Consider the following 13,991-nt stretch of genomic DNA (forward strand, 5'->3'; position numbering starts at 1 on the left):
TCATGCACCTATTAAGCCTTGAATTGCCTTCCAGGACCCTCCGGTTAACCTGCCCATAAGAATACTCCCCTAACATAATAACAGGGCGGGTGGGCGGGAACCGTGACAAATCCCTGCACGCCGGTGAGAGGTGACTCCTCCCCCAGGCATATATAATGCCCGCGAAATTCCTAACCCAACCCCTAACCCACCATAAACCTTAACCCTTTGTCTGCCTTCAACTTCCCCCTAAGTCAAGTTACACTGCGCTATGCTGCGCCCCGCTCCGTTGCTCTCATAAGCATTAATGTTGTTTACTTTTTAGAATTCATCTAAACCCTTTTTAAAACTGTCCGCTGTTCCTGCTGTGACCACGTCCTGAGGAAGTCTATTCCACAGATTCACAGTTCTTACAGTAAAGAAGCTTTGATGCTTCTGGAGACTAAACTTTTTCTTCTCCAGTTGGAGGCAGTGTCCCTCTGTCTTTTGAGCGCATTTTATATGTGAGGAACAGAAGTATTTGAACACCCTGCGATTTTGCAAGTTCTCCCCCCATGGAGGGGTTTGACATTCACATTGTAGGTGCATTCCGACTCTGAGACAGAATTTAAAAAATATTCTGGAAATCACATTGTCTGATTTTTAAAGAATGTATTTGTCTTGCACTGCTGAACATAAGTATTTGAACACCTAAGAAAATCTGTATTAATATTTGGTACAGAAGCCTTTGTTTGCAATTACAGAGGTAAAATGTTTCCTGTAGTTTTTGACCAGGTTTGCACACACTGCAACAGGGATTTTTGCACACTCCCCCACACAGATCTCTTCTAGATCTGTCAGGTTTCGGGTTTGTCGCTGAGCAACACAGTTTCGTCTCCCTCCAAAGATGTTCTATTGGATTTAGAACTGGGGACTGGCTAGGCCACTCCAGAACCTTGATATGCTTCTTACGGAGCCACTTCTTGGTTATCCTGGCTGTTTGCTTCAGGTTGTTGTCATGTTGGAAGACCCAGCTATGACCTATCTTCAATGCTCTGACTGAGGAAAGGAGGTTGTTGCTCAAAATCTTACAATAAATGGCCCCATTCATCCTCTCCTTAATACAGTGCAGTCGTCCTGACCTCTTCGCTGAAAAGCACCCCCAAAGCATGATGTTACCCCCCCTCCATACTTCACAGTAGGGATGGTGTTCTTGTGATGAAACTCATCCTTTTTCCTCCAAACACGACGAGTGAAGTTTAGACCAAAAAGTTCTACTTTGGTCTCATCTGACCACATGACTTTCTCCCCGGCCTCCTCTGGATCATCCAGATGATCATTGGCAAGCTTCAGACGGGCCTGGACATGTGATGACTTGAGCAGGGGAACCTTCGTGCAATGCATGATTTGAAACCATGATGGCGTAGTGTTCTACCAACAGTGACCTTTGAAACTGTGGTCCCAGCTCTCTTCATGTCATTGACCACCTCCTCCCTTCTGGGCTGATTCCTCACCTTTCTTATCATCAGTGATGATCTTGCATGGAACCCCAGTCCGAGGGGGACTGACAGTCGTCTTTAGCCTCTTCCATTTTCTAACAATTGCTCCAACAGTTGATCTATTTTCACCAAGCTGCTTGGCAATTGCCCCGTACCCCTTTCCAGCCTTGTGGAGGTCCATAATTTTGTCTCTAGTGTATTTTGACAGCTCTTTGGTCTTGCCCATGGTAGAAGTTGGTGTCTGACTGACTGTGAGGTGGACAGGTGTCTTTAAAGAGCTCAGACAGGTGCTATTAAGTTAGATTAATGAGTGGAGTAGAGGTGGACTTTTTAAAGGCACAGTAACAGGTCTTTGATAGCCAGAATTCTTGCTGTTTCTTTTTATTTTTTTTATTTTTATTCTTTATTTATACTTTACAAAAAGTAAAAAGAAAGTGACAATATGTTGATTCACATACATCATAAAGGTGAAGTCGGGCTATGCCGACACAGTAACATGGAATACAGACACATATCCATACAGCGATTACTAATGCCTATGTATGACATGTCTTCCGCGGTGATACTTGAGCATCTTGATTTACATGGCATAAAGAAAGCAAAACTTAAAGGGCCTTACATAATGTGGCCACAGCATGAAAGAATACAAGACAAATATCAAGAACGAGGGGGGCTCAGGACAAAGACACAAGGGGAAAGTAGGGAGACAAGGGGATAAGAGAACTGAGGGGGCGAGCAAAGCATATAGGGGGGGGGGCACCAGAACATACACTCAAGTCAGCAAGGCTTGATACTCTGAGGAATCCTGAAAAACAAACCAAGGGGTCCAAGTGGCAACAAAGGCTCTGTTATTACCTTTCATAGAAGCTGTGAGTTCCTCCATTCTCCGTATCTCGTCCACCTTCTGAATCCACATCCCTGCGGAGGGTGGAGAGGAGGATTTCCATTTCGCCGGGATGCATGACCTAGCTGCTATAACCAAGTGTCGCAGGCAGGAGCGCCGAAATAGGCTCAGTGGCAAAACCGAGAGAAAAAGTAAAAAGAACTCTAGTGTGTCAGGAATAGTAAAAGCGGAAATGGATGCTAGGGCCTCTTGAATTGAATCCCAGAAAGATTTGATTTTGTCACACTGCCATAAAATATGTAGGAGCAAACCTTGGTGAGAGTCGCATCGCCAACACAAAGGGGATGACGTTGGAAACATTCTCTGGAGACGAGTTGGGACATAATACCATCTCGATAGTAATTTGTAACTGGCTTCCTGATATTTACTGGCAATGGAAGACTTGTGAGCTAGTTGGAGAATTTTAAGCCACTGGTCGGAGGAGATGTCTCTCTGTAAGTCCTGAGCCCACCTAGTAGAATATGAGGGGAGAAAGTCAGATCCTGGCGATACCAACACCTTGTAGAGTTCCGAGAGAGAGTGACGGTAAAGTCCCGAACCTACGCATATTTTTTTGAAAGGAGTGAGAGCTCTATCAAAGCCCTAAGAAAAAGGGATAGAGGAAAGGAAGTGATGCAGCTGTCCGGATCTCCATGGACCCAAAGGGCGGGGTTCAGACTGTCCTAGCAGTTCTGAGTATGTGAACCACCTTCCCAAGGTTTTAAAGAATGGTGCACGACATTTGCCGCCCAGTCTCCATTGTGAGAACGGGCCCCCCGAGCTATCCGCCGGGTAGTCCGGATGTCCCAGGATAGGAAACAATGGAGAAGGCGTAGGGGAGACTGTATGGATTTCTTGGTACTTACTGAATTGAGTTAGGGTAGGGCCTATCATAGGATGAGAGGAAAGAGCACTAGAAACCTTCCCATCTGTCCATGGCAGAAGAGCTAGAGGGGTCCGGGATGAGAATTGCTCAATGGAGATCCATTGTTTGAACGGGGTGTGTCGGCACCAGTCTACTACCCATTGGAGCATAGAGGCGGCATAATATTTTCTCAGGTCAGGAATCCCCAAACCCCCCCTTTCTTTGGGTACATGCAGGAGGGATCCAGACAGTCTAGAACACTTCCCTGCCCAAATATATTTAAAGAGATCACGATGAGCGGTAGAGAAGAAACTAGCTGGGATATGAATGGGGAGGGTCTGGAACAAGTATAATAAGCGTGGAAGGACATTAATCTTAAAAATGGCACACCTGCCAAACCACGTATAGAGGCCTTTAGACCATCTCTTAAGGTCTTCTCTGATCCGGCTCAGAAGGGGAGTGTAGTTCCTGGAGAACAGCTCCCTTAGATCCTTGGGGATCAACGTGCCCAAGTATTTAATGGCACCTGTCGTCCAACGGAAAGGCAAGGAACCCGTCAATTCGGCTTCCAAGGAAGTCGGAATGGAGACATTAGGCGCCTTAGATTTCTGTAAGTTAATTTTCAGATTGGACAAGTTGTTAAATTCTTTGAATTCCTCAAATAGGTTGGGGAAGGTGATCCTAGGTTTGGTAGTCATAAACATCAGATCATCTGCATAAGCTGCTATCTTAAACTCCTGTCCTCCCACCATCAAACCCGAGATATCGGGATTTTTCCTGATAGTCCACAGCAGGGGTTCTAACGTGAGGATAAAAATTAAGGGAGAAAGCGGACATCCCTGGCGCGTGCCATTTCTGATCTCAAAGGGGGACGAGAGGACATCATTAACCTATGTAGATGCCGAGGGGGAGGAGTACAGAGATCAAATCCAAGCTAATAGAGGGCCCTCAACACCCACATGGCTAAGTACTGCGAATAACCAGGGCCAACCCACCCTATCAAACGCCTTTTCGGCATCTGTAGACAGGAGACATAGACAGGAGCGTTGAATCTTGGCAAGGTGGACCAAGTTCAAAACTTTCGTGGTGTTGTCTCTCGCCTCCCTTGAGGGGATGAAGCCAACCTGATCAGTGTGTATAAGGTCCGACAGAAAAAGGAGTTAAACGTGTGGCCAGAACTTTTGCGAATAGCTTAATGTCAACATTAAGTAACAAAATGGGCCAATAACTAGCACAGGCGGTCGGGTCCTTGCCTTCCTTATGGATAACTGTGATATGTGCATGTGACAAATCCCTAGGGAGGGGGTCTCTGAAGCTAACTTTATTCAAGGCATCTGTAAGGGGTGCCCGCAGAAGGAGGAGGAATCTCTTGTAATAAGAAGCCGGTAGGCCATCAGGGCCCGGGGCTTTACTGGGTTGCATTGACTTCAGAGCCTCCTCAATCTCATCAGCGGTGAAGGGGCTATTCAGACCTTCAAGGGCCCCACTCGGTAATTTAGGTAGACCTGATCTGGCTAAATAGGAACCCATGGCTGAGTTCAAGGCCGGGCTCACTTGGCTAGACTGAGGAAGATTATACAGGTTCTGATAAAAGTGGGCAAAAGCTTCTGTTATGGAGTCTGGGTCATTTAGCACCGGTCCCCGTGGAGGGGCAATGCGAGGGACGTAGTTCCCGTAAGGATCTGGCTAAAAGTCTGCCACACTTATTACCATATTCAAAAAAGTGCCTTCTACCCTTCGAGAGGAGAAATTTTGTACGGGTGTCCAGCTTGTCTTTAAGCTTGCACCTAGCCTGCAAGAGTGTTGCGCAAACTGATTGCGCATGAGAACGTTTGTGGACCTGTTCCAGATCGGAAATTTCCTTCAAAATCTGGGATATTTCTAAAGCCCTCTCCTTCTTACGCCGAGCCCCATGTCTGATGAACTCCCCTCTTATCACACATTTGTGTGCAGCCCATACCATGAGGGGGGAGGCATCATCGACCAGATTTTCCTCAAAATAGTGGGAAAGAGCCGAGTGAATATCTTGCGCGACTTCCAGATCCTGGAGTAGGGATTCATTAAGACGCCACCGCCAGGACTTGGGAGAAGGAAGAGGGGATTTCAATGAGACATGCAGCACGGCGTGGTCCGAGAAAGTGATTGGGTCAACTGAGGAGGAGGCAATGAGAGGAACTGTTGAGTGTCTAAGCAGGAAATAATCCAATCTGGAGTAAACATCTCTAGGGTTGGAATAAAATGTGAAATCCCTAACCTCAGGATTAATCACACGCCACACATCTACCAGCTGATGAGAATGAAGGAGGCCCCTAATGCGGCGAGTGTACGAGTAGGGTAAGTGAGAAGAGCCCTTAGAAACATCCAGCTGTGGGTTCAGTGCTACATTAATATCTCCCCCGACCAGAAGTGTGCCTTCTGCAAAACTATCCAATTTTGACAGAATTCTAGTTAGGGCTCTCAATTGTTTCGTATTGGGTAGGTACACGTTGGCCAGAGTGTATGTCTGGCCCCCTAGCCTGCCCTTAACAAACAAAAATCTGCCAGTATCATCAGAGCTAGAGTCCAAGAACTCCAAGGGGGGGATCTAGCGATGAGGATACTCACACCTCTCGATTTCGAGCCACTATAGCAGCTGTAGTAGGCGTCAGGATAACGGGGGGAGCTAAAATTCGGCATAGCATCTCTGCGAAAGTGAGTTTCCTGAATTAAGGCAATCTGTACCTTTTTGCTTCACAAGAGCCGGAGAATGGAGGAATGTTTCTCAGGAGTATTCAGCCCATTGGCATTAATGGACGCAAAGGTGATCTCCGACATGTTCTGGACCTAAAGGAAACAAAAGGCAGGGGGAGGGGGTAGAGAGGGAGGTAGAGGGAAAGGGAAACAGACACAAGGGTGGGTTGACAACACTAAATAATAATAAAAAATAAAATAAAAAGACCAAGTGCAAATACGCCTGAAGGGCGAAGTATCGGAACCGGCTAATCCAGCTCAGATAAAAACGAATTCAAACCAACAAAACAGTGGAGAAAGCAATCCACTATGCGACTCTTGGTGGACCCGAAACGAGCCAACCAAGACTCACGGACCTAGTGGGGGTGAAGAAGAGCACTCAATAAAGCTGCCCTTTCCCCCGGCCCAGGGAGTAGTGCAGCAACAGTACAAAGTAAGGGAGGAGGAGCAGTTGAAAGGCCGCCGCCCATAAGAAATGGGATACAAACAGCAGGAGCACCTAGGCAGCACCCCATCCCCTGCGCCACCCCCCAGACTGGCACAACATCAGGTATCGTGGGTCAAAAAGTAGGAGTTGTAGTCAACTCTTAGAATCTGGAGATTTTCATACTGAGGACAGTCCCCTATCCAGGAGGGTGTTGAACTGGAGGACGGGCCTGACGGAAACCCTCATTCACACGTGAGGGAGGTCCCCCTGTAGGAGAAGAAAATATCGGGACATCTAGCCAGTCTGGAAGGGAGATGAGTGGACAGTCCAGGAACCGACTAAGCTCACCCGCCTGGTCTGGAGAGTGCAATGCAAACGTAGATCCATTTTTGCGGACTATTAGGTGAAAAGGGTGGCCCCAGCGGTAAGTAACCCCAGCATTTGTGACAATTTGCAGGAGAGGTTTGAGAGCACGTCTCATGAGCAAGGTTCTCCTGGATACGTCAGGGAGAATTTGGATCTGGCATCCACTGAATGAGATAGGACCTTGTCTCCAGGCTCTTTGCAAAAGTTCCTCTTTCTCTCTGAAGAAGTGAACTCTGCAGAGGACATCACGAGGAGCAGAATTCTCTGAACGTCTAGGGCCTAGGACCCTATGCACCCTGTCCAGCTCAATTTCAAAATCTTCAGGTCTGTCAAGAAGAGAATTGAATACTGCAGACACCGCCTTCCTTAAATCTGCGGACGGGACCTCCTCAGGGATCCCACGTATTTTAATGTTATTACGCCTGACCCTGTTTTCTTGGTCGTCCATTTGCAATAACAGGTGTCTGTTTAAGACCTGCTGTGACGAGACCATCTTTTCCACACTCGATAGGCGGGCATGCAGTTCAGACGAAATTTGGGCTTGTGAGGTCACTTTGGAGGAGACTGTTGTTAAGTCCGCCTTGACTTCAGCAATAGCCTGGTCATGTTTGGTTTCTACCCTCTGTATGATCACCTCCAGGTCTGCCTTAGTCGGGAGCATGCTTAGCAATGACCAAATGTCCTTCAACTTGGGACGTTTAGCAGATTTGCCATGGGAGGAGGAGGCAGAGGACGAGTTCCCTGATGAATCAGAGGCAGCTGAGGGATGGAAAACAACTGTAGTGGAGGGGAGATCAGGTGAGTGAATCTGGGGAGGCCGCTCACCTCTAAATGCAGCCTGCGTGCCGTTCGGGGCCTGCATAACAGGGGCATGTAACTGGGATCACTGTGGCGTGTTGGGAACACCCGACTGTGGGACCGGAGATTCTGGGTGACTAGGATGGTGCTTCTGTACGTGTAAGGCGCCGGCTGTCGGCCTAGGAGGGGTTCCGCAGCATGTCGCACTCACTGGGATTTGAACGGAGGTCCCGCCAGAGTCCATGGGCCCGGGAGCGGACGCAGAGAGTTGCATGCATTGGTCTCCTCCGGTTGCGGCGGGAGGTAAGTAGGCCGGTTGCTGCGTGGTCTGTGTGTTCTGTATGTCGAGGCCCTGCGAGCCCTCAGGCATGGCATGGGCCTCCACCTCCTGCGGTCCGTCCGTCGCCATCTTAGGCCATGAGGCCGCTTGAACGTAGGACTTCCTGCCCGGCCCTTATGTGTGGCTCACGGGCATGGAGGTCACTGCGGGCCAGTCCAAGGACAGCGAAAGCGGCAACGGGGAGTCCGCCGGGGTCTGCATTGGGCCGCTAACCTCTAGATTCAGAGGCGCTGCCTGCGGCGCAGCTCCTTCCTCCATCGGCGCCATCTTAGAGGGGTCCGGCACGGGAGCCGGCGCGGCCGTGAAATACCTCGCAATGTGAGGTTCCGAGGACATGAAACTGGACCCACGGCGGCCCGAACATCTGACCCTGGTGTTCAGGCCAGTGGCATCCGAATCTTTGTTGTTAATCTCTGTTACAAGGGCCAAGGGTCCGGGAGCTCTGAAACATGCGTGTTCACGGCTGCATGCTCAGGCCACGCCCACCTTCTTGCTGTTTCTCAGGTGTTCAAATACTTCTGTTCAGCAGTGCAAGACAAATACATTCTTTAAAAATCATACAATGTGATTTCCTGATTTATTTATTTTTAATTCTGTCTCTGAGAGTGGGAATGCACCTACAATGTGAATTTCAGACCCCTCCATTATTTCTAAGTGGGAGAACTTGCAAAATCGCAGGGTGTTCAAATACTTCTGTTCCTCACTGTACATGGAACAGTTTTTCCCTGTATTTTTTGTACAGCCCATTTATATATTTGTATAGTTAATCATGTCCCCCTTAGACGTCTCTTCTCAAGACTAAATAAATTCAATTATTTTAATCTTTCTTATCAGCCCCTTATCAGTTTAGTCGCTCTCCTCTGTGTCTTTTCCAGCTGCAGTGCTTCCTTTCTATGGACTGGTGCCCAGACCTAAACTGCATATTCCAGATGAGGGCGCACCAGCGCTTTGTAAAGTGATAATATCACATCCCTGTCCTGCTAGTCCATGCCTCGTTTAATGCATGACAATATCCTGGTGGCCTTAGAAGCAGCTGATTGACATTGTGCTGTTATTTAATCTACAATCTACAAGGACGCCCAAATCCTTCTCTATAAGTGACTCTCCCAGTGTTACATCACCAAGGACATATGGAGCACAGAGATTATTACTACCGAGATGCAGAACTTTACATTTATCCACATTGAGCCTCATTTGCCAAGTTGATGTCCAATTACTCATAGTGTTCAAGTCAGCTTGTAGTTTATGGACATCTTCCATAGACGGCACAGTATTACACAGCTTAGTATCATCTGCAAATATATAAATGGTGTGATTAATCCCATCCTCGATATTATTAATAAATAAATGAAATGACAGAGGACCCAGTACTGAACCTTGGGGTCACCACTTATAACCCTGGACCATTCTGAATAGGAATCATTTGTATAATGTAGAGAGAATCTGGGTCGCACATCCTCATTCCTATAGGTAGGGCCGCGGTGTGGCTGCCGGATCCCGTTGCCTGCTGGAGCGCTGTGGTGGCGCGGAATCATTGACCACAACTCTCTGGACACAGTCCTTCAGCCAGTTTTTAATCCAATTACAAACCATATTTTCCAAACCTATAGACCTTACTTTACCTATTAAACGAATATAAGAGACAGGATCAAAAGCTTTTGCAAAATCCAGAAACACTACATTCACAGCCGCCCCTCTGTCCAGGCTTCTACTCACCTCACTACATCCACAGCCGCCTGTCACGGCTGTTTAAGGGTATCCAGAGCATACACAGTAAGAAGAGCTACTGACCGGACCCAAACTAGGGAAGAGGAAGGGTGACCCCTGTCAGACCCTCAACACTCTCCCTATGCTGCTAAAGCACATGCCCGGATCCAAATGGTGGAACGAGGCATGCCCGCGTACCTTAGACTGATGAACCCTGTAACCCCTACAATAGTGGAAGGGGCACGGCCACCGATGCCCTGCTCAGAATATGGCGGGAACCGTGGCCACCTCAGATCCAGTCAGGAAATCACCAGGTACACAACAAAGTCTGCACACTTAGCTGATGGAGCTGTAGCCGCAGAGAAGACGGATCCAAGGGCCGCTGGCAATATCCGGAGTGCTTGCAGCAGCAAAACACAGGTCCAGAGAACTAGTAGCTTAAGAAGTGACGATACTCAAGGCAGAGCTACAACTGAAAAGAGAAGTATAATCCACGCCCTGCAATAGGAGGAGGGGTGATTTAAAGGCAGGGTAATCAAACGCAAGAGGAACAGCTGAGAGTAAAGACCTCATCACAGGGGCGGAGAGACAGAACAGTGAGAACACCTCCAAACTCTAAGTGACATCATCACAGGGGTGGAGAGACAGAGCTGTGAGAACGTCTCAAAGCTCTGGTAGTGACAGTACCCCCCCCCTCTATGGGTGGACTCCGGACACCCAGGACCCACCTTCCCAGGATGAGCCCTATGAAATGCCCTGATAAGGCGAGTGGCTTTAATGTCCGACATCGGAACCCACATCCTCTCTTCAGGACCATAACAGGACCTTCCAATGAACGAGGTACTGAAGAGAACCGCGGACAATGCGAGAGTCCACAATTCTGGAAACCTCAAACTCCAGATTGCCATCAACCAAAATCGGATGAGGAGGCAAAGAGGAGGGTACCGTGGGCTGGACATATGGTTTTAAGAGAGATCTGTGAAATACATTATGTATCTTCCAAACCCGTGGAAGATCAAGGCGGAAGGCAACAGGATGGACGACTGACAAGATTTTATAAGGCCCAATAAACTTGGGACCCAATTTCCAGGAGGGAACCTTCAGTTTAATATTTCTTGTAGACAACCACACCAGATCACCCACATTCAGGTCCGGACCAGGCACACGTCTCTTATCAGCCACACGCTTATACTTCTCACTCATCTTTCTGAGATTACTCTGAATCTTTTGCCAAATGGTAGACAAAGACGAGGAAAATCTCTCCTCCTCAGGTAAACCAGAAAGAGCCCCTCCCGAGAATGTCCCAAACTGCGGATGGAACCCATATGCACCAAAAAATGGTGACTTATCAGAAGATTCCTGACGACGGTTGTTCAAAGCAAACTCAGTAAGAGGGAGAAATGAACACCAATCCTCCTGGTTCTCTGCCACAAAACAGCGCAAATATGTCTCCAGATTCTGATTGAGGCGCTCAGTCTGACCATTCGACTGCGGGTGAAAAGCAGAAGAGAAGGACAGCCGAACCCCCAGGCGAGAACAGAAAGCCTTCCAGAACCTGGACACAAACTGCGTGCCTCTATCGGAAACAATCTCAGAGGGAATGCCATGCAATTTAACAATATGATCGACAAAAGCTTGCGCCAACGTTTTAGCATTGGGTAAACCAGGGAAAGGGACGAAATGAGCCATCTTGCTAAAACGGTCCACGACCACCAGGATCACCGACTTCCCCGAGGAACGAGGAAGATCCGTGATAAAGTCCATGGACAGGTGTGTCCAAGGACGGGAAGGTATGGGTAACGGGAGAAGGGAACCTGAAGGTCGTGAACGAGGGACCTTAGCGCGAGCGCACGTCTCACAAGCCGCCACAAAACCCTCCACAGACTTACGAAGAGCCGGCCACCAAAATCTCCGAGCAATGAGATCTACCGTGGCTCTACTCCCGGGGTGACCAGCAAGAACCGTATCATGATGTTCCTTAAAGAGTTTGTGACGTAGCTCAGGAGGCACGAACAACTTCCCGGAGGGACAACGGGCAGGTGCCTCAGACTGGGCAGCCTGGACCTCGGCCTCCAAATCGGAATATAGAGCAGAAACAACTACCCCCTCCACCAAAATGGGACCTGGGTCCTCGGAGTTTCCTCCTCCCGGAAAACAGCGAGAGAGAGCATCAGCCTTCACATTCTTGATCCCAGGGCGGAAAGTAACAACAAAATTGAATCTGGAGAAGAACAGAGACCATCTGGCCTGTCTCGGATTCATACGCCTGGCTGACTCCAAGTACGCCAGATTCTTATGGTCGGTAAAAACGGTGATAGGGTGCCTGGCCCCCTCCAACCAATGGCGCCATTCCTCGAAAGCCAACTTGATGGCCAACAACTCCCTATCTCCCACATCATAGTTTCTCTCTGCCGGGGAGAGTTTTCTAGAGAAAAAGGCACAAGATCGCCATTTGGCAGGAGAGGGGCCCTGGGACAAAACTGCACCCACACCCACCTCGGAAGCATCCACCTCAACAATAAAAGGTAAGGAAACATCGGGATGCACCAAGATGGGAGCAGACGCAAAACTCTCTTTAATCTTAGAAAAGGCTGCAAGCGCCTCCTCCGACCAAAAGGAAAAATCCGTCCCCTTTTTTGTCATGTCAGTAAGGGGTTTGACAATAGAGGAATAATTCAAAATGAACTTTCTGTAGTAGTTAGCAAAACCCAGAAAGCGCATCAATGCCTTCTGATTTTCAGGAAGCTCCCACTCCAGCACAGCACGGACCTTCTCCGGATCCATGCGAAAACCAGAAGCAGAGAGGAGAAAACCCAGAAATTGAATCTCCGATACCATAAAAAGACATTTCTCCAGCTTGGCATACAGTTTATTTTCCCGCAGTATCTGCAGGACCTGAAAAAGATGATCCTGATGGGTCTGAACATCAGGGGAAAAAATCAAAATATCATCAAGATACACCAATACAAATTTCCCCATTAAATGATAGAAAATACTATTAACAAAATGCTGAAAGACGGCCGGAGCATTCATCAGGCCGAAAGGCATAACGAGATTCTCGAAATGCCCGTTAGGGGTATTAAAGGCCGTTTTCCATTCATCCCCCTCTCTGACCCTGACCAGGTTGTACGCGCCTCTCAGATCCAATTTGGAAAACACCTTGGCCCCAACAATTTGGTTGAAGAGGTCCGGGATCAGAGGAAGGGGATAGGGATCGCGAATCGTGATACGGTTCAGCTCCCTAAAATCTAAGCAAGGTCTCAGAGAGCCATCTTTTTTTTTAACAAAAAAAAAACCCGCGGCAACAGGCGACTTTGAGGGACGAATATGCCCCTTCTCGAGACTCTCGGAGATATAGGTTCGCATTGCGAGTCTTTCCGGTTGTGAGAGATTGTAGAGGCGTGCCTTTGGCAGCTTGGCGCCGGGAATGAGGTTAATGGGACAGTCAAACTCCCGGTGAGGAGGTAGCTCCCGAACACCGCTCTCGGAAAACACATCCGAGAAATCAGAGAGAAATGATGGCAGAGTTTTAGTAGACACCTCTGCAAGAGTGGTTGTGAGACAATTCTCTCTACAAAAGTCACTCCACTCATTTATTTGCCTTCCTTGCCAATCAATAGTGGGGTTATGTCTAGTGAGCCAGGGTAGCCCCAAAACTAGAGGAGAAGGCAATCCGTTAAGGACAAAACAAGATATCTCCTCCACATGAGTGTCACCTACAGCTAGCCGGATATTGTGAACAATGCCTTTCAGAGATCTCTGCGAGAGTGGAGCAGAGTCGATAGCAAAAACAGGTATATCCTTTTCTAATGTACAAACCTGAAAACCATGCAAGGCTACAAATTGAGTGTCAATAAGATTGACGGCCGCTCCACTATCGACAAAAATCTCACAAGGAATGACTTTGCTCTCTAGCGCCACCCTGGCAGACAGGAGAAAATGGGAACTGCAGGTCAGAGGAATAGCATCAATTCCCACATCAACTTTGCCCAAAGTAGCAGATGAAGCAGAACTACAACTGAAAAGAGAAGTATAATCCACGCCCTGCAATAGGAGGAGGGGTGATTTAAAGGCAGGGTAATCAAACGCAGGAGGAACAGCTGAGAGTAAAGACCTCATCACAGGGGCGGAGAGACAGAACAGTGAGAACACCTCCAAACTCTAAGTGACATCATCACAGGGGTGGAGAGACAGAGCTGTGAGAACGTCTCAAAGCTCTGGTAGTGACACCGCCCCTCTGTCCAGGCTACTATTCACCTCACTACATCCACAGCCGCCCCTCTGTCCAGGCTTCTACTCACCTCACTACATCCACAGCCGCCCCTCTGTCCAGGCTACTACTCACCTCACTACATCCACAGCCGCCCCTCTGTCCAGGCTACTATTCACCTCACTACATCCACAGCCGCCCCTCTGTC

Source organism: Bufo gargarizans, chromosome 3, assembly GCF_014858855.1.
Source record: "Bufo gargarizans isolate SCDJY-AF-19 chromosome 3, ASM1485885v1, whole genome shotgun sequence".
Lineage (NCBI taxonomy): Eukaryota > Metazoa > Chordata > Amphibia > Anura > Bufonidae > Bufo > Bufo gargarizans.